Source organism: Epinephelus lanceolatus, chromosome 6 (genome assembly GCF_041903045.1).
Source record: "Epinephelus lanceolatus isolate andai-2023 chromosome 6, ASM4190304v1, whole genome shotgun sequence".
NCBI lineage: Eukaryota > Metazoa > Chordata > Actinopteri > Perciformes > Serranidae > Epinephelus > Epinephelus lanceolatus.
Genome location: NC_135739.1, coordinates 32,156,655 through 32,177,240, shown reverse-complemented (window position 1 = coordinate 32,177,240; position 20,586 = coordinate 32,156,655). Strand labels below are relative to the sequence as shown.

Here is a 20,586-nt window from a genome sequence, read left to right as displayed (position 1 = left end):
ACAGTGATATCACCATGATAAAACATCTAGAGGTCAATAAAAACTGAATATTCAGGGAAGGTTTTTATAATTTAGGTTGCAAATTACAGCTCAGGCCCCAAATTACCCCTCAAAAATACATCAGTGGTAGCTACAGCCGTGTACATTACATCACCTTTTACCCATCCGTTTCAAATTAGTGAGAAGACCACAGACAAAAACACCAAACAGACATCTGTTGTGTAAACTGACGAACATCATTCCACAGTGGCAGTGCTCTCATGTATGACCCCATCGCTCATAGTAAAAAGCTCATTCACAGAATTGGTTTAAAGGAGTTTTATCAGACACAGCAGATGGTTTACACAGATTATTTTACGTGCTGTAGCAGCCTTCTTTTAAACTTGTCTGTTTCCACATAATAAGAGCAAACTGATCTGGTATTTTGTTAAATATCAATGTCATCTTCAACCAGACGTCTGAAGGACAAACAGTCCTCAGTGGCCGCTCACATAATAGCAGTTACATACACCCTCCTCTTATACACTATGGAAAGCTTTGCTGTCCATGTCTATCTTTAGCTGGAAAAACACATATGTTGATTAACTAGTCAACATATGAGAAGACCCCGACCACATTTGTGGTGACGGAACTTTCCATGACACCCAAGTGGTTCCTGTCGGGACTTTCTGAGATCGTATTGGTCATGACACAGGCCAATTATTTTCAGGTCAAACCAATAGTGTTTGTTGGCAGTGTTGTTTTTTTTGTAGTTTCTACTGTACAGAGTGGAAAATTTGCTAGAATACAATGCAGCACAATACAATACATTATTGAAAGGAATTCTTACGTCATGGTCAGTCTTGTGCATCATCACCTTGTTACCCATGATCAGAGGTCACGTCACCCTCATGAACACAACACCCTGGTGATGTCATAGTGGGGTCTCTGTCCCTAAGGGCAGGATGTAATAGGGTCAAAGGTCATTGTCATGTTAATTATCCCTGCGCTGTCCTTGTCATTACTGGAGTCAGGAGAGTGTTTCTGTACAGTGACGCTAAGCACAAGTGTAGCTTGTTATGATACTGAACTGTAGGTCAGTGGTTCCAAACCTCCAGGCTGTGGACTTGTACCAGCATGGCACATTTTCTATTAGGCCAAGAGGAAGCAATGTGGTTGGACAAAGGAAAGCGAAATAATAATTTTAGAATTTCGTTGGTTGTTTGTGTAGTGATTAACTTGTAGCTGCCTGTGCTGTATCCTTCTCAACTCTCTTTGTTAAGAAGATACTTTCAAAGTAATGCAGGGTGTCAGCAGCTGGTTAATTCGTCCCTCATCAGTAACTCAGTCTGCATGTTTTGTGTGGAGTTCTGGTATCAGACCTGAACCCAGTGGGTCTCAACAAAGTTTTGTTGCTTAAGTCGTAAGGTAATTTATTAATAAGTGGATGTCTTTTAAGTCAGTTTAGTCAGTAATCTTTTTTTTTTTTTTATCACAGGTCTCTTTTACAAAAGATATCTTGATCTTAATTGACCTGATTTATTATATGTTTTATATAATTGATTAAATACAAAAATAGAGCCTTTGGGTAGGTTATTGAGTCAGGTTCAGTCGGTTTAATGGAAGTGGGCTGGTCAGAGTCTCTGTTTCAGGTGTGTGCAGAACTTGAGACATGATTTAAGAGAGCTTGGGAGTTATTTTGGAGCAGATTGGAGAGAAAAAAGGCCCAGTGCATGTGTTATTATACCCTAATATGCTTATCAGTTATCCCAGTCATCACTCTGCATCCTCTCATTGAGTGGTCCGTAAAAACCTTGTGATTTTAATAATGATCTATGGTGTAAAAATGTTTGGGAACCCCTGCTGCACTGGTAAAATTTTCTATTACAGTTAAGGGATTTGGTGTAGCAGTGGGGTCAGAACTAATCTCACAATAAGAAGCCAAGCATCAAAGTTATGACATTTACTTAAGTATCCATAATTACACCATTGAGTCAAATGGGGGATTTATTTTTGTGCATTTCACAAAAACAAAACTGTATTTAAGATCTCACGCTATAAAGCTTTGGTAAGCGATAACTTCATGTAGGGGATTATAAACCACAATATTTCAATGCAAATGATATAACTGATAGTTAGGTTTAGCACATAATTCATACTCGAGATTAAAAAACTATCCCTTTGTTTGTACATCAGGATCATTTTTAACACCGTTGATATAGTAGTTGTGAGTGAAAGACTGTGTTCATGACAAGATAAAACATTTTTGTGTGGTGTCTTATACTCCATCACCCCCTTATAAAAAAGTAAAGTATTTGTTGGTACATTTGTCATACCCTTTAGTCTAACCTTGATGTGTCAGATCTCTGGAAGCTCACGCCTCCCGCTGGGCCTGGAACTGGTACATTGGCTGTTTACAGAGAAAATTGCTAGTTATGATTTACCGAGCTGGTGGCGGCGTGTGGGGATCGTGTCTCTCAAGCCACAGCAAATTCCTGGAGAAAGAATCACAATAAAGAGTGACAAAAGGGGGGATTTTCTGCATGTCTCCCCCGCACGTCGGCATCTCTATGCATATAAACAAGCCTCACACGCACTGAGGTTGAAAGAGTGATGTCGCATCTACCAGACCACACAAATCACAGGGATTCTTTTTTTTATTTTTTAAATATTTGTACTTCTTATCCTTGCACTGTACATCAAAACAGTAGTTCAGCGTCACCATCAAATTAATCAAAGCAGGATGCTCTGATTTCCCTTTGGATAGATCTACCACAAAATCTGCCCATCCATGCTCTTTGACACCCTTTTTAAAATTCTGCCTACAAAACACTTCTCCAAGTCTGAATCTCTAAAATATGGAGCTTATTATTTCACAGGAAAGGGAGAGCATAGAAGGAAGATTTTGCTTGCGTGAGAAGAGAGACAGAGTGTTGCGAGTGAGTGGATGTGCATGCACAAATTAATGTTTATGGCCTTTTTTTTTTTGCGCTCGGGTGCAGCCATGTGCTTCATGTGTAAGATTTAAGTGTGTTTGTGTGTATGCAAGCTGTGCATCTGTTACTGTAATGTCTTTGCGCATAATCCACTATGTTTTATGGATGGCCCAGTTCTCCGTCTGACTGACTGAAATGGATCCAGTAGCGTGCTGCTTTCTGACTCATAATGTCTTTCTCAATATCGACCCTTTGCTCTCTTTTACACACACATGATTGAGCTTAAGTTTTCTCTCTCTGTCCCTGGGCTGCAGATATGAACAAGGATAAATAAAACTATAAAACAAATATTCTCCCGTCCTCTAATTAATTCTCATGATATTTCGGCTTTGTTGATCAACCGAAGAGGGACAAGAGAAGTGGGATATGAGAGGTGGAGGTGGTGTGCCAGGTGATACCAGCCAGGAGCTGGAATTAAACCTCACAACTTCAACACCCCGTTGCCAAGCCTGTTTTATTTATTTGGGCCATTTAGCAGTGGGAAATTATTTTAGTCATGCTGAGACAGTACACAGCCTATTATTATTTGATTTAAGTCCATTTACAAGTTGATCTCAGCCCAGAGTGGGAGAATCACTTGGCAAACATTGTTCGCAGATCAAAAGCGAAGAAAAAAAAGGCAGGCGTCTGAACATATGAGTAGTAAAAGCAGAGCGCTTAAGTTAGCGCCATTTGTGCCATTTTACAAAGATTCAGTGAAGTCCAGCCAGAAAATCTGGTATTGTTGGGTTTAGTCTCTTACATTGCAGTCAAAATGAATGTTATACTGAAAGTTGTGCAAAACAGTATGTTTACGTCACGATGTGGTATGTGAGTAGAAGACGATACATGCCCATAGACACAAGCTGTAGGTCTAGCCATGAAATTCATGCTAATGTTGGTATGGAGCTCTGCATTACTGTCAGCAATCAGATACAGCTGCTGCAAGTTCATACTTAACTTTATTCGCTATTTATTATTAATAGCAACCCGTTTTAACACGATGAGAAAATAATCCCATAAAGTATGCCACGTATGCCATTAAACAGTCTGTTACAGATTTTTTTTCTCTTTCACTATTCTTCTCTCTCCATTTAGTCATTTCTCATCCTCCCCTCCCCTCGAATTCACCAAGATTAAACCGATTGATTTTCTCTCCTCAAACCAGCACAATCCCTTCTTCAACTGCCCCTTCTCCGATCTCTCTGTCTCCCCAGACATATCCAGGTCCTACAATGTCAATAATGTAAATGTAATCACAGCTTCTCTTCTCTTCCCTTCTCCTTCTGTGTAATAAATGAAATGCTGTGTCATTATAATTGCTGTGCTTTAAACTGGGATGTGGTGGTGGATGCAGAGGCGGGGACACTGAAAACCTCCAGGTGTCCATGAGTCACATTACAACCACTAATGTCAGTATAGTCTGGAAAGCAGCGATCCTTTTGCTCTTACAAGAAAGCTACTTTTATATGTAACACATGAAGTTGCTTCCAAAATCCACTCAATGACCATGTGTCTTACAGATTCATGCTGTCCTAAAAACTGGCTAAGATCAATCCTGCAAATAAAAACCAGATAAACACATTTGAAGCAGATTTCACTACAATACTTAATACCAATATGTATATTCAAGAGCTCTTTGTATCTTTACCAGGTGTTTTGTTCTGTGTCTATCTACAGTATGTAAGACAATGTGTAAATGTGTACTTGCAAGGGGCACTCAATCCATGTAACCATGGTTACCAGGTAGTCCATCCTCCCATGGGTCCTTATTTGATGACAATGAGGAAGGAGAAAAAGAGAGAGAGGGAGAGACAGGGAGGAGAAAGAAAGGAGGTGTGGCAGATTTTGTGCCGTCTCTCTCAGCCAAGTAACATAATATTAACCGGTTGCCTCCTTTGTGTTACAATACCTTGGAATCTGGTTAAAGCATTGTTTAATTTGCAGTTAAAATGTTGTCAGTGTTTGGGCCTTATCCTAATCCCTCACTATATAATAGACATACAACGGGATATTGCTGAACCATTTTCAGTTTATTGTTTCTGCCTCCTTGTATCTTCCCTCCATCATCTCTGCCTTGCTCCTCTGGACGCTCCCCCACTTCCCTGGGGCCACATTCACAAAGCCTTTAGAAGCCATTTCATCTTAAAGGGAAAGGCCAGTGTTTTCCATGTTACCCCTCAGCCTGAGGACAGTTTGATCTAAGCATCTGTCTAAAGGGAGCCAGAAAGTACAATTAAAAGTCTGGCGAGGCTCCTAATCTGCACCCGTGACTATAAAAGTTCCCAGAGCGAGCCATTGGATCATTTGATCGGTGCCATAAAATGAAACTGCTTTCTTTGTCCATGCATGCACAGAAGAACATGAGGGTGTGAAACATGCTATGAATGCAATCAGTATTCCACTGATACAGCAGCTTTACTCTGGGAATCCAGACTGAAACATTTTCTTCCCATAATGCTTTATGTCCACATGCGGTCGATAGGAGAATACAAATTATGCAGCTGCTTAAGAATATGCATTACTAAATACATTTTCTTCACTTTTTCAATGGGTGTGGAGACTTTCCATATTTTCCCTATTGTCAAGAAAGACTAAATCGAACAATGAATTTATTTTTTCCTCCTTCCCCTGTGCCTTTTAACCTCCATGCTTGTCTAACAGCTATTACAGACACATCAGTGAGGCACCCAGTTATGGCTTGCCCCTTGTATTAAATGAACATGCACAGTGTGGTTCATTTTGAGTGAATCCCACATATTTGCTGGCACACTATATGGCCAGAAATCTTTTTGAGTGATGACAGTGTCTATCTGTTTCATTTGTAGTCTGTTTTTTTTTTTTTAGTTAAGTATATAATCATTTTGAAAAAAAAGGAGGTTGCACTTCAACAATGGGATTCTCAGTGGAGGGCTGAACCCAAAATCCAGTGAGCATATTTTTAAAAAAAAAGTGAGGTAGCCCATCCCAAATTTCCAAGCAAAGGAGGACAAAATACTCACATTCCACATGAGATGTGTTTTGTTTTCTTCACATTATTTGGAATATGCTTGATCATAACCTTTTCAAATGGGCCGGCATGGTGGTGCAGTGGTTCACACTGATGTCACGCAGCAAGAGGGTTTGCTTGGGCTGGGCTAGTGTTTGCATGGTCTCCCTGTGTTAGCATGAGTTTTTTCAGGTTCTCTTGCTTCCTCTCACAGTCCAAAGGCTAAAGGGGGTTTTATACTTCTGTGTTAAATCAACCCCGTACCTACAGCATAGGCTCTGCGCAGATGTATACCCTACATAGCCTTATATGCACCTCCTAGAAATGTAACTACACCTCGCTGTTTAACAATGTTAGCTGAAAACTATTTCCCTCCATGGAAACAAAGCTTTTATTTACTTTTATGTCACTGATAAGAAATAATAAATTGTGAATGGCCAATAAAGCCCACACAATAAAGCATTTGAAGACTGTGTGATTTATTCTGGCTTCATATGAGTAGAGGAAAGTCTGCTAACCACTGGGCTAATTTATGCAATGTTAATTGTCATAGGCTTATGCTAATAATGTTAGCATGTTGCATATGTGGAGAAACATGTTTAATATGAAGCTGAATTTTGTACTTTGTTAAATATTGTTTTTACTAAGCCATGTTTAAGGCTGTGTTGTTTTAGGCGTGTTTTGAATCAATCAAACTCTACAGCCTTTTACAGAAACTTAACACAGCGGCAAAGATACAGTGCCGTCAGCTGGCGTTTTGCAGAGCATCACAGACACACCACTGCCCAAGTATAAAGGATCACAAAGATGTTGTCCACTTGCGTATGCTACAGCGTAGTCTCTGCATAAAGCCTACGCACACCTATAAATCAGCCTGTAGTCACAGCTTAGTTTAAGTGTTGACTCAGTGTGTGAATATGAGCATGAATGGTTGTCCGTCAGCTGGGATGGGCTCCAGTCCTCTGCGACCCTGTAAAGGATAAGCAGTTACAGATAATGGACTGATGTTTTGTAAGATACACATCATTCTAAATGAATGGGCTTTGAGCTGACAGGTTAAGGAAGGAAAAACGTATTAAGAGATGGACTAACACACCATTTTCTGGGGTATTTTCAAAGGATTCATTAAAGATAACAAAAATAGCGAAGTACATTCTCTGACCTCCTCCCTCTGACTTTTGTCTTGTATTGATGTCTGATTTCCTGGATGGGTAAAGCCGTTGCCAGTGAAGGTCATCTAGGAAGCAATTATGTTTCCACCAAAATGGATTTAGCAAAGCAAATTAATTGCATATAAATTAAATGTGGAACATCATTGATATTTCTGTGTAATTTATAATCTGTCTGGTTTTTCCCTTTTAATTGCTGCTCCTTGTCTGTCTTCGGTTCTTTGGTTTTATTTTGTTTTTGTTGCTTGCAGCTCGGGGTATATTGACTGGAGCTGTTGAACACACATACACCCACGTACACACACACACACACAAATCAAGGGGGGAGAAGAAGGAGATAAGGAGGAGCAGATACAGGAGAGGACGATAGGGGGTAACAGTGGGTGCAGAGAGAAAGAGAGTGTGACTGTGTGTGTGTGTGTTCAGCATGTGGAGATGGTTAATAAGCAGTAGAGTTAAAATGATAGATCCTCAGGGCAGGAGATGCGGTTCATTAAAGAATTACACATTCACTTTGCTCTCACTGTCTCTCTTATCCACAGCGACTTAAAGCTCTCTCTTTTGTTCAACTCACCCCGAGAGAGATAAAAGAATTGAACTTTACATGAAATGCTGCACATCCGAAAATATCTACTGAATAGTCCACGCACGCTAGACTCCCTGCACTCAAGCTATCAACATACCTGTAACCTCTATCAAGCATCTCCTATTTTGGCTGTCATGTCGTGTTTTCTCTCTCCCTGCCCACCTGTCTATCAAGCTGCCTGCCGGTTCCCTGTCTCTCTATCTGACTCCCTGCTTGTCTCTACACCTGAGTGAGATTGTTCATGCAAATCTGATTAGACATCATTTGTTTATTAGTCCTCCTCTCTGCAGTGATGCTGTTATTCCCACACTTGACCTTTTGAAAGAAAGCCCTTGCTTTGTCTCGCCTTCTATAGCTGCACCTCCAGCCTCACTCCTCATGTATTCAAATGAGCACTCACATGCCGAACGCACAGGAGACAACACCCCCATTGGCCTGTGTTGATGTACAACCTTCAATCAGTCACTCTGCCACACTCATCCTTTCATCCACGTCCAATCACAGTCAGTCCCTCGCTGCGTTCACGTCTCCAGCTCATTTTTTTTTCCTGTGCGTTTCCTCCAGAGGTTTTATGATTTCACTGGAGGCTATGCTTAACCTCGGTGAGTGTGACCTTGGGAAGATGCTTCACAGTAAGCCAAACCATTAGCTGTTATAGTCATTTGACAGCAAGCACTAGTCATTAACATGGATGTTACTTTTTAGTTTATGTTACCGCACAGTTAATTGACACCTGTGGAGCAGGTGACAGAGATGCAAACTAAATAATCTGACCAGGCAATCTATCAATGAATACAAATTTTTGGAAGATTAGGCATTTGATTAATTTGATTATGAAGTGAGCCCTTTATTACATCACTTAAATATGTTCTATATATAGTAAGCAATATACAAAACTAACAGACCCTTCAGTTACATTCATAAAGTTAAATCATGTTTTAAAAGTGAGTACATCAGTCAGGTTTATCAGTGCTGTCATATTTTAGGTGTACTGATTGATCTTTTATCATAATTCAGCAGCACCTGCCTGTTTTTCTGTCAACCCAAACTAAGGGATGGACATGAGGTGATGCTTAAAGAAACTTATTACAGTTTTCCCCAAAGCAAATAGGTTTGTGAGTTATTTATCTATTTATTTAAGCATGCAAGTGGCGTGGTTTGAGGAATGGCAAGGTCAGTCCATCGCTTTGGTCCAGACTGAAATATCTCAACAACTTTCAAATGCATTGCTTTGAAATTTTGTGCAGCCATCCATGGTTCCCATACGATGAATCCTAATGACTTTTCCTCTCACACCACCATGAGGTTCAGTTTTGTAGTTTTGACTGAAAAACCTTAAATTTTCGATGGACTGCCATGTAATTCGGTACACACATTCTTGTCTTCCTCAAAATGAATTCTAATAACTTTGGTGATCCCTTAAAGGTATAATATGCAGGATTTTCCTAAAAAAAAATACATGTTTAGACTCATACAACAGGCTGTTCTTATGCACTGTTAATACATATACATACTAAAAGTAATGCACCACAATTAGTGTATAGCCTACGTAATCATACAGCAGTAATTTGTTTACAACCCCTGTAATGCTGTGACCAATCCACTGATGGTATTAAAGAAGGATGTAGTGCTAAGAGCGAATTCCTCATCAGGAGGCAGGTTTGGGTAGTGGATTGGTCAAATAAACACAGGACTTTTCCCCAGGAGACCGGTGTTCAGAAAAACCAAGTGAACTTTAGAGTTACTTTAAGGTACATTGTCACCATGTTTCTTGTCCTAAACCTAACTTACATAACTTTAACTGCAGTTTTTATCGTCAATCGTGGGGCACTAATTTGTTAGATATTGTATAAACCATTGTGTGAGGATGTGTTGCATACAAACGTAATCCCTTTCAGTCATCATTTATGACCGACTAGAAGCGTATGGCCGTGTACTTATCTGCAGAGAGCCTGCCATCTAACTATATTTTTTTATTTTGCTGTGGCATGGATGTTTATGGCTGCAAATGGGCAGTGGTGTGTAGCCCACAGCTAATAACAATGCACAGGTGAGGTCTGGACTTTATAAAAATGTAGTAACCAGGCACCAGAACGTAAGAAACATGCATTCAAGAGGAAGCTATTAGAATTGTGGACACAGTACTGAGAAAACACAAATATTGCGGGACAAAACAGAGATGGGACCAAGTCACACATGTGCAAGTCTCAAGTAAGTCTCAAGTCTTAACCTTCAAGTCTCAAGTAAGTCCCAAGTCATTTTTTCTTGGGCAAGTCAAGTCAAGTCACAGGTTATGTCAAGTCAAGTCAAGTCAAGTCCTGTAATAGGTCAAGTCAAGTCCAAGTCAAGTCACCTTATTATTGTAACTTTACCTGCAGAATTTGATCTTAATAAAGTGAAAAGACAAGATTAAGTAACTGTCTTCATCGATGCAATGTTTACTTTGCAGGGACGACCCCCATGCGTGCGCGCACACACACACACACACACACACACACACACACACACACACACACACACACACACACTAACCAAGGCAGCGGCCAAAATCACCCATTTAGTCACCCATTTAGCTCATTTAACCCTGTGTTGCTCGTTCATAAAACGTACAGCCAGTCTTGTGATGAACCGGTCGGAATGTTCGTTCACGTTTTCTGGGGTTAATGTTAGCAAATAAATTAAAAAACAAGTTCCACCAAACCGACCCACCACCCAGCACCACCCCATCCCCGTATCGTATCAAGCTAACGTTAGCTAACTACCGACTAACCAGATAATATTAGCTAATTGACAAGCACTTACTGGGCAGAATGGCTCTTCAAATGACAAACAAAGTTTGAAGTTGTCGCCTGGCTGTCCAAGATGTTTATGCTGCATGTCTTGCACTGTGCTGTTCGTCTTTTGCCGTAATAATGGTAATTCCGAAAGCCGAAGACAATGACTCTCGGTACCCCTCCCGCTGACATGTTGATGCCTATCTGATATAAGAGGGCGTGTTTCTCCAATAAACACGTAAGGTACGTGGAGAGGGCATGACTGATTGACAGGGTACTGATCCAATCATGACAACGCCATTCTCAGCCTGCGCTCCTACCGGGTAATCGACATTATTTTTTTAATTAATTTATAAATTTTATATTCTAACCGAAAACATGATGTGAATAACACTCAAGTCATTCAAGTCATCGTGTCTCAAGTCAAGTCAAGTCCCGAGTCTTTAACTTCCAAGTCCGAGTCAAGTCTCAAGTCTTTTACTTTTTGTCAAGTCAAATCACAAGTCATCAAAACAGTGACTCGAGTCGACTCAAGTCCAAGTCACAATGACTCGAGTCCCCATCTCTGGGACAAAATGCCGAGCAGACATGAAGAGCAACCTGGAGCTTTCTGTTGGAAATGTAGGTCTCTTTGCTTTGCTTCATTAGCTTGCTAAAGTATTAGCCTTGCCTTAACAACAAATGTGACTTTCCCACAATAGTAGCTTGCAGTGTATGTACAAGCAGTGTAGGAACGTGAGGCCAAGAATGCTATGTCTACAAAACAGTAACCAACAGTTCCTGCATAGTATACCTTTAACTTTTTTATCCAGCAACATCAGGTCAATCCAATTGTCCAGTACTTCATGTTATGACCAAAACCCTGCAAAACTTACATTCCTCTCAAACACTGTATACCTGTTAGCATGCTGATGCTAGCATTTAGCACGAAGCACTGCTGTCCTTGTGCGCAGCCTCACAACATGCTAACATGGCTGTAGACTTTAAGTCCCGTTTAGATGAAATTCCCTCTTTGGCTTGGGACTATTCATTGCTGTGCTGTGGTGAAGCGATAGACAGTGGAGAATTACACATTGTCTTTGTTGGAAGAATCCACGTAATAGAAACACAACACTTCTTGGAACACTAGTTGGTATCTAAAACAACAGTGCTTGCTTGTAGCATGTCATGCATTCATTATCTATAACTGCTTGTCCTGATACAGGGTCACACAGGGGCTGGAGCCTATTGGGCAAGGGGCAGTGTACACCCTGGACAGGTTTTCAAGTTATCACAGGGCTCATATATAAGCCCTTTTTACACAGAGATTCCGTAATTGGGCCGCTATGAAGTCCCTTCTTTATGTCTCCTTTGGATTTTTACACATAACCAAATGACAGCGGCATCGATCTGCTCCAGTGTGTGATTATAGACTGCATCGCGCCTTTGCGAAATCAAAAGAGATGTGACGGGAGAGACATGTAGCACATTACACATCGGCTTCTTTTGTGACATACAACATACACATCAGCAGCGCTTTGTAAACAACAACAATGGCATTAACATGTCAATAACAAATATTTGCCACCACTGTTATACGGCGGCTGATCTGGTCCTCTGCTCAGAGGGTGAGGAGCTCCCAGACGTCATCATTTCCTGGTTTGCGGACATAAATAGCAGCTGTTTTTTTTTTTCTTTGAGTTAGCCGCTAATTGCTAACAGCTACTTTTTAAATCTACCGCAGTGGGTCGCATGCATAACACATCATCAAAGTGTCCCACCTGTACCACCCATGATCCCGTTCAGCAGACTGTCCTATTTATACAGACACTGTCTGCGCTGTTACTTCCTCTTGTGGCGGATTAAATGCGAGCCCATGCTGTCCCCCATTCAGCAATCATACCTTATATACAACACAGCAAGACAATGTGATATTCCCGCATTTAACAGGGGGTATAAAAGGGGCTATAGAGACAGACAACAATTCATGCTTACATTTACACCTACGGGCAATTTAAGTCACCACTTAACCTCACATGCATGTCTTTGGGCTGTGGGAGGAAGCCAGAGAACTCACAGAAAACCCACACTGACACTGAGGGAACATGTAGACTCCTTACAGACGGGCCCCAGCCTGACATCAGATTTGAACCTCGAACCCTCTTACTGTGAGGTGACAGTACTAACCACTCCACCAACGTGCTGCCCGTAACATATCATACCAGTTAAAATAATTTTGTAAATATCCTAAATTTTTTGTTTGATGGCCAAACCAGAATCATTCATTTCCCTGAGTTTCTTTATATGTTCCTGGTTTGATCCAAGTCTGCAAGGCTTGTTCTTAGAAGACACACTCTTTGACACAGAGCCCGTCAAAGTAAAATCCTTTAAGTTAATCCAAACATTGAGTGAACTTTGCTAAGTAATCCCGTCAAAATAAATTACAGCATCACTTAGTACAGAACAGTATAAGCTAACTTAAATGCTTGAAAACATTGTAGCAAATTACCCGCCGGGGACACATTTGATGATTTTAGTGTCTATAGATTCTCGTCTCAATGAGAAAGTTGACCAGCAGGCCAATTCCATAATACTATTTCTTTAAGTCCTTAAATTACAAATGACAGCAGAGAAGAATGTTAAGAGATGCAGTACAGTGTGTTGGCAGGCTCATTGTGTATTCAAAGAATAGCCATTGGTGTTAGCGTTTAGATACATGATCACTATTTATTTACTATGATGTTGACAGTGCATAGCCTGCTCTTATTTCTTTCTTTTCTTTGTCTTTCTCTCCCTCTCAGCTTTTTTAAAATGTTATCATTTTATAATTTGATTCTGATAAGTACTTGCTGAGAGTATAATCCACAGATACCTTTCACCATGCTCTTTTTGCTGTGTGTGTGTGTGTGTGTGTGTGTGTGTGTGTGTGTGTGTGTGTGTGTCCTCCCTGGGGAACTGAGGCTGAAGTAATGAAATGCTCATTACTGATTCAGCTGGAAATGCTAGGGATACATTTACACGCCTACACATACTCACACACACCAGCTATCCAGACACTTTCCAAGGTCACCTCGCATCATGTGTGTCTGTGTGTGTACTGTGTGTGTGTGTGTGTGTGTGTGTGTAACAAAGAGAGAAAGAGAATGAATTTCTGTTGTATACACTGTGCATGTTGTGTACAAATTGAGGAGCAACAAGATTGGGCATAATTGGGGCCTAAATTGACAGTTCTGTACTATACACCACAGGCATCTGATACCAAACACAGTCATTAAATACACGCACGTACGCACACACACACACACACACACTCACCTTTGCTGTCAGTTCACTTTTCAACTTTCACTCATCAGTTCATGCATCCCTGACATCCTTTCATTACTTCATCCACACAGACCCCCTCCACCCCACACACACACACACTAACACATACATACTATATAATGAACATAAACACACACACACACACACACACACACACACACACATATACATTTGAAATACCTGAGGTTACCTTCTGAGGCAGGAAAAACCATTTGTTTAACACATTAAAATGCGTTGATTTAGTTCTGCTTCACACACAGAACAGTCTGATCAAAGCATAGCTAACATGTTTCTGTGACACACACTGTGTTTATGGACACACATACAGCACATGCACAGTATTGTGTGCTGTTATTAGAAAGATGCTGTGTTTTGCGGGGTTTTGTTTCAGACGGCAGACTGGAGGAATGCATGAAAGAGAATTAAACAAAGTAATGCTGGCTCTTCTGGAATGGATGTTGTGGTTGTGTATTACAAGTGAGGCAGGGATGCTATAGTCCAAACATTAAGAATGCATCAAAGCAGTGGTTCCCAACCACTGGGGACCGCCAGGAGTCTTTGAGGTCCCAGAAAAATGTGGAATAGTTTATTTTCACTATTTCCTTCAATGCAGAAGTGAGCCCCATGCGAGTAAAAGTCATAAGAGGTTTCACTTCCTCCACAGTCATCTCCTCAACTGTAGTTGACAACTCCAAGATTCTGGTCTTAATCATAAATAACAACCAAAATATTTTCAGATAGAGCTCCCTAAAGTAAAGTCTTATGAAATGGAGGTGCATGACCTATTTTGTTTTAATTTTTTGGGAAAGATTGAGAACCACTGGATTAAAGACCCACAGGTGAAGATGGTGATTTTGGCCAGTGGGTCATTCGGACGCAGAATATTTTGTTTCTGTTATTTTGTTTCTGTATACATCTTGAAAAACACAGTCCCTATTTTTAAAATAGGGAAAAATGTTCACCAGAGACATGCTGCATCTTATCAACAATAGCTAACCGTCATTCATATTTGACACGGATGAACATTTATTATTTAAGACTAGTGAAGCCTTAGCAATTCAATCACCTTAAAATATGACTTTCTTTTTAATGATCATGGGTTTGCCAGCAGGTATCTGCTTCCTTTGAACAATATATTAATATTATTATATTATTGTATATTTTACCATGGCATTTAAAAGTCTTCTTGGCGGGGAAAAAATAATTGCTTCGGAAACAAGCGTAAAATCTTAAGATCTAAACAGAAAGAAAGAAATTTCCTGCAAAAATTGTTTTAATAAAAGACATTTTTGTGACTGGATTCAGTGATTTAAAGTCTGTTTTAATCCATTTTCTCTGTTCATCTTTGATATTTTCCACATGACAATGCAACACATAATTAGTTACAGTTTGTGAAAAATCTTGCCAGAAATAGTCAGTTTTCAATTATGTACAATATTCTTTGCCAAATGAGACACGTCTGCCTCCTTTCAGACTAAAAACATCTTCACCAAACCCTTAGAAAGCTGTGTAGTGTGTATGTTGACATGTATGGGTGTTAGAGAAAGAGAGAGAAAGAGAGAGAGAGAGAGAGAGAGAGAGAGAGAGAGGCGCACTAAGCACTTGGCAGCCAGACCCAGTTTCCTCTGGGTCACCACAGCTCTGATTTATGGCCCTGCTCCACCTGCTCTCAACCCTTACTGTCACCCCTGGGCAAACGCTTCTTCAATCCAATTTCTTTTTTTATCTTATTATTTCAGAAAAGTATCTCAATTACAAGTCATTGGAACATTTATTTGCTTGGGTAGCAGGGAGCAATGTATCACTGTCGCTCTCCTCCTCAGCCGTTACAGTGCATGGTGACCATTTTTGTCCTTCCTTGTAAAGTGTCAGTTCAGCTCCTCTGAGGATGCAAACTGTGCATGAATGGAGTTGTAAGCTGCTCAAATGCTGGATGTCAATGAAGCAGGACGGAACTTTTGGCTGATCTGCAATTACATTGACCTGGGGTCTGCAGTGTACCACTGCAACTCATTGACAGGATCCTCCAAATGTCACTCTTATTATCACCCAAACACACACACACACACACACACACACACACACACACACACACACACTCATTACTCATTTCAGTAAAGGTTAAGCTACCCCATGAGTATGAACAGTCACATCGTTCATCACTCATCTCTGGGTGTGTGTGTGTGTGTGTGTGTGTGTGTGTGTGTGTCTGTGTGTGTGTGTACATGTGTGTGTGCACATATTTGTAGCCAATATGCCACATGTGACATGTTCTGGATTGTTGCTAAGAGACAAACATGCCGAAGGGCATGTTGGAGGAGACTGCATGTTGCCACCCGCTTTTAGAACACACAGACATGAACATGCACATGCACATGCAAAGAACCCTTTTAAAGTTGGAGTGACACTGATTTAAAGGGATAGTTCGGGTTTTTGGACATGAAGTTGTGTGAAACGCTGACCATCTGTAGCTCTGATGTGACGGTGTCACTACTGTCAATGAGCCTCCTGCTCTGAGAAATGGCCCGTAGCTTACCGGAGAAAAAGTAGTTCTTAAGATATAAGGGAGTTAGTAACCAAAAGGTTTTAAGCTACAAAAAAGTATGCATGTGTTTTGTTAGACTATTTCAATAATTTAAAAACATCCCCACATTACGTCAGACCTTGCTATCAATTGGGACTATTTTCTGGCCAGTATCACTCCGCCGTGCAGGCCCGCAAGACAGCACGGCAACAGAAATCAATTAGACAGCTCATCACCATGCTGTGCAGGTGCGCAGGATAGCAACGGCTAACGAAAACTTCATCGGCTGTTTCCAACAGAGAACCAGTAGGCTATTATTAGTGAGGAAAAAGATGTACTAGCCCTATATATACCTACTACAGCGCGAACACCGGCTCAGGCTCACGACACACCCTCGTCAGCTGCTGTAGGTAAATAGAGGAATACCAAAATGGTGCGAACTTGTGATTTCCCCAGCTGTAGGAATAAAAACATCGCCGGCTCTCAATTCCATCGGTTTCCTGTTACAGATGTAACCCATAGGCAACTTTGGCTAACCCACCACCAGAACAAAGCAGACTACTAACAGATGGTCCGCATTTCACACAACTTCATGTCCAAAAACCCGAACTATCCCTTTAAGACACTCAGTCAAAATATAAACCCTATTGAATTTTGGATAATTTTAGTGCTGGAATCACAGTTTTGATAATAAGTAAGTAATTTAATAAGCAAAAATTCCAAATTCAATACATAAGACTACCAATGTTTTGGGAGATTATAATGCTTTAAATTGAATTGGCATTTTATTGTGATTGGTTGAGGTGGTTTTATGTTTAACTTAAAATAAATATGATCTTAATATGTAAAATCTAAAAGTGGAAACACACAACTTATCGACTTTTCCCACCTAGTGCTTCCAAATGGTTTTATTGTCGGTGCTGCTGTTTTTATCGCTGTTTATATTCCTCAGAGCCTAGCACCGACCAACAGCACAGGACACGCTACATTTTGTTTTTCACAGCTATTATGGTTGTTCCATTGTCCACCATTTCTACTACTGGGGATAGTAACTGCAAAGAACTTATGCTGATAGTCTTTGACCAACAAGGATAGCTACAGAGGAAAACAAAAGCACGATAATCCTCCTGTTTTGGTTGTTCAATGGTTAACACACGTATGTGTGTACAGGCTGTGGTAACAAATCTCCTCTACAGAGGACTATGAACTATTAAACCATCCATCCATCCATCCATCATCCATCCATCCATCCATCCAACCTTCCTTCCTTTGTGCTGTAGATCAAGCCTTCATCTTCCAGGGAGATCGTACCTTGTGGCAGACAGAATTGCATAGTGAAAGCAGGGGGTTATAGGGAACCAATCTGAACACAGACAGAGTCATTATATTTACTCCATAATGATAAAGTAAAAAAACTTGTCTATTTCCACTTTAATATACAAGGTATCCAGGAATTATACAGTAGATGTCAGAAAAATGTAGTGGAGTAAAAAGTACAATATTTCCCTTTGAAGTATAGCTGAGTAGAGTTATAAACTAGCATATATTGGCAATACAGAAGTACCTCAAAATGATACCATTAATATGTTATTACCCATTTCAAAATGTGTATTATACCTTTTTTACATCAAGCAACTATTTCTCACAGAAGTTTTATATATATTGCCTTAATCCTACCTTCACATATGAGTGTTAGTCCTTCACCTTGAGGTGTTCCTGATGTTCCTTTTGACATAATAAAAGGGATGAAACAAATAAAGAAATGTTATCACTTTATTAAGTGGGCGTATTTGTACTTATTAGTGTCGTTAATATAAGTTAGAAGGGTTCTGCTACAGCAACTTGTATGTTCAGAATGCCATTATCAGCGTATTGGATAGCTGTGTTTATTGTTATGCGGCAACAGAGGAAGTCAGCTGACATATTATTAGTATAAAAAGCGAGAAAGTCGGTGAAGGGAGGCCGATCAGAGTGGGAGATAGGTGGAACACAGGACTTTCACCCAGGAGAACATGGTTTGTGTCCTGTGTGAAACCAAAAGGCAATGTTGACTTTGTTTTAAAAATGAGACGCATGTCATGTCATGTCATGTCATGTCATGTAAGTCACGTGACATGTGAATTATGTCACATGACTTACGCTACATAACGTACCTATTTGAAGTCAAATCATGATGTTTTTCTAAACTTAACCACATAGTCTTCGTGACAATGTGGTTAAGTGAAAGTTAAACCTAATGGCACAGGCACTTACGCTGATAACCACAATGTGAGCATACTAGTCAGTGTAGTAGGACCCTTCTAACTGGTATCTAAGAAACTGATAATCACTAACGCCCACTTAATGGAGTGATTACATTCAAAATGGATGCATTTTTTCATCTAAACCTGCTGCCTGTATGAGCAAAAGAGGGTCCGTTTTGGCATAATTCCATTCTCAACAGCAAAAGTCAGATATTGTGACAGATATTTTGTTAAAACTGAAACGAAATGAATTTATCCCAGTACACTTGTTATGGTGCAAAAGCAATAAAAATATGATGCAGTTGTGTTCCCCAAACAGGTTCACGCCAGATGTGACACAAGGTTTTGAATTGTGATGGGAACAGATGTGCACAAAACAGACCACACACACACACATACACACACACAAACACACATTTGCACAGCCATGAGCCCAGGGTCCCGTATTGCTCCATGCAGCTATTTGTCAAGAGAGCACACAATAAAGGACAGATTCCTAATTGGTAAACATTCTGCTGGGAGTAAATCATCCAAATCATCAACACAGACAGTCTGTGTTTTGATACTCTAACGTTTTGTGTGTTCATGCTTATGTTTGTGTGTGTGTGTTTATATGGGAGTTTTCCCGCTTTCTTCATGTCTGTATTGTTATGAGATATAATATTTGTGTGAGAGTGTGAACATTAACAACTCATCTCATTCCTCAGCGACTCAAAGAGGCTCTTTGTCTATTGTACTGCAGGACAATGTGCATTGTGAGAGACAGAATCAGATTTCTGCCCAAGCAGGTGTGTGTGTGTGTGTGTGTGTGTGTGTGTGTGTGTGTGTGTGTGTGTGTGTGTGTGTGTGCCAGGATAGGATAGAGCATGTTGTGACTGAATGTTTTTTTTTGTGACAGAGCAGGTGAGTATGAGATGTCTCTGGCTGATACGTGTGTGTGTGCTTGTGCGTGTTTGTGTGCGTGTGTGCACGTGTGCATACGTGAGAGCGTGTGTGTGTGTCTGTGTCTATGTGTATGTATGTGTGTGCGAGCCTGCGTGCGTGCCTTTAGCTGCCGGCACATTTTGTCTCCCTCCTGTCCTAATCCACTCATTTACCTGAGTTCCTCCCATGAGGCCATGAGGTGCTGGAATACTGCCAACACACACACGCCTACATGCATATGAAAGCATTACAGCAGCTGGCAAAGTCCGGCCGTATGCCCATTAAGTGAAGCAACATTTCACACATCTGTGTGTGTGGGTGTTTATGTGTGTAAGGTAACAGTATTCACATTTGTGCAAAGATGCGGGTGGGTGTGGTGGAGCCCATAAATCTTCCAGGTCTAAACAACAACAAAAACACCCATAAATAATGCAAGATTTTGTGCAATCATGAGACTAAAAACAGAACCAGAAATGACTTCCACAAATCTTGACTTAATTTATGGACTTATTTATTTATGGAGATATTTTTAAAACTAGAGTTTTCAGAATGATTGCAAAGGCTTGAACTTGTTTGGGTTCATTTATTTGATCTTTTCAGACACTTGAAGTCAGTCAAATGAAGCCTCACTGCTGGGAAAACTAGATTAATGAAGTACAGTGTCTCCTATGTTTGAGATATTATCAAGTAATATAATACATACCATATTTTGGATACTAGATCTTTATTTGTAGAGCACTCGGAGATGAGCACCAAAAATAAAAACAAATGGAAAATGTAGATACATTTTGCTGGATCAGATTAAAAATGAAAATTAAAAAGCTAAAAAGTCAGATAAGCAAAATAAGGAGAAGTCAAGCAAAATTAGATTTAAAAAGGGAGTATAAGGATATGTACTACTATGTGATGCTGTTCTTCACATAACCAATTACTACCAGCTATCTTGACCTCACTGCACAGGACACACTCCTTGTTAATCTGAGTCAGTTGTACGTTAACACCACCTGCTGTGATTTAGAGTGTGTGAAAACTAGTTAGCGAGTGAGCAGAAAAGTTGAAATCAATAGCTATTAATAAATAAATGGTGGCTGTGGTAGCAACATGAATGCAAACTTGATCA

The 20,586-nt window shown here is 40.3% G+C and overlaps 1 protein-coding gene across 1 annotated transcript in view; it reads left to right on the top strand.

The window, feature by feature from the left end:
- Positions 1 to 20,586, top strand: part of LOC117253443 (glypican-5-like) — a 64,826-nt gene that overhangs the window by 41,167 nt on the left and 3,073 nt on the right. The gene's annotated exons all lie outside the window — the stretch shown is intronic.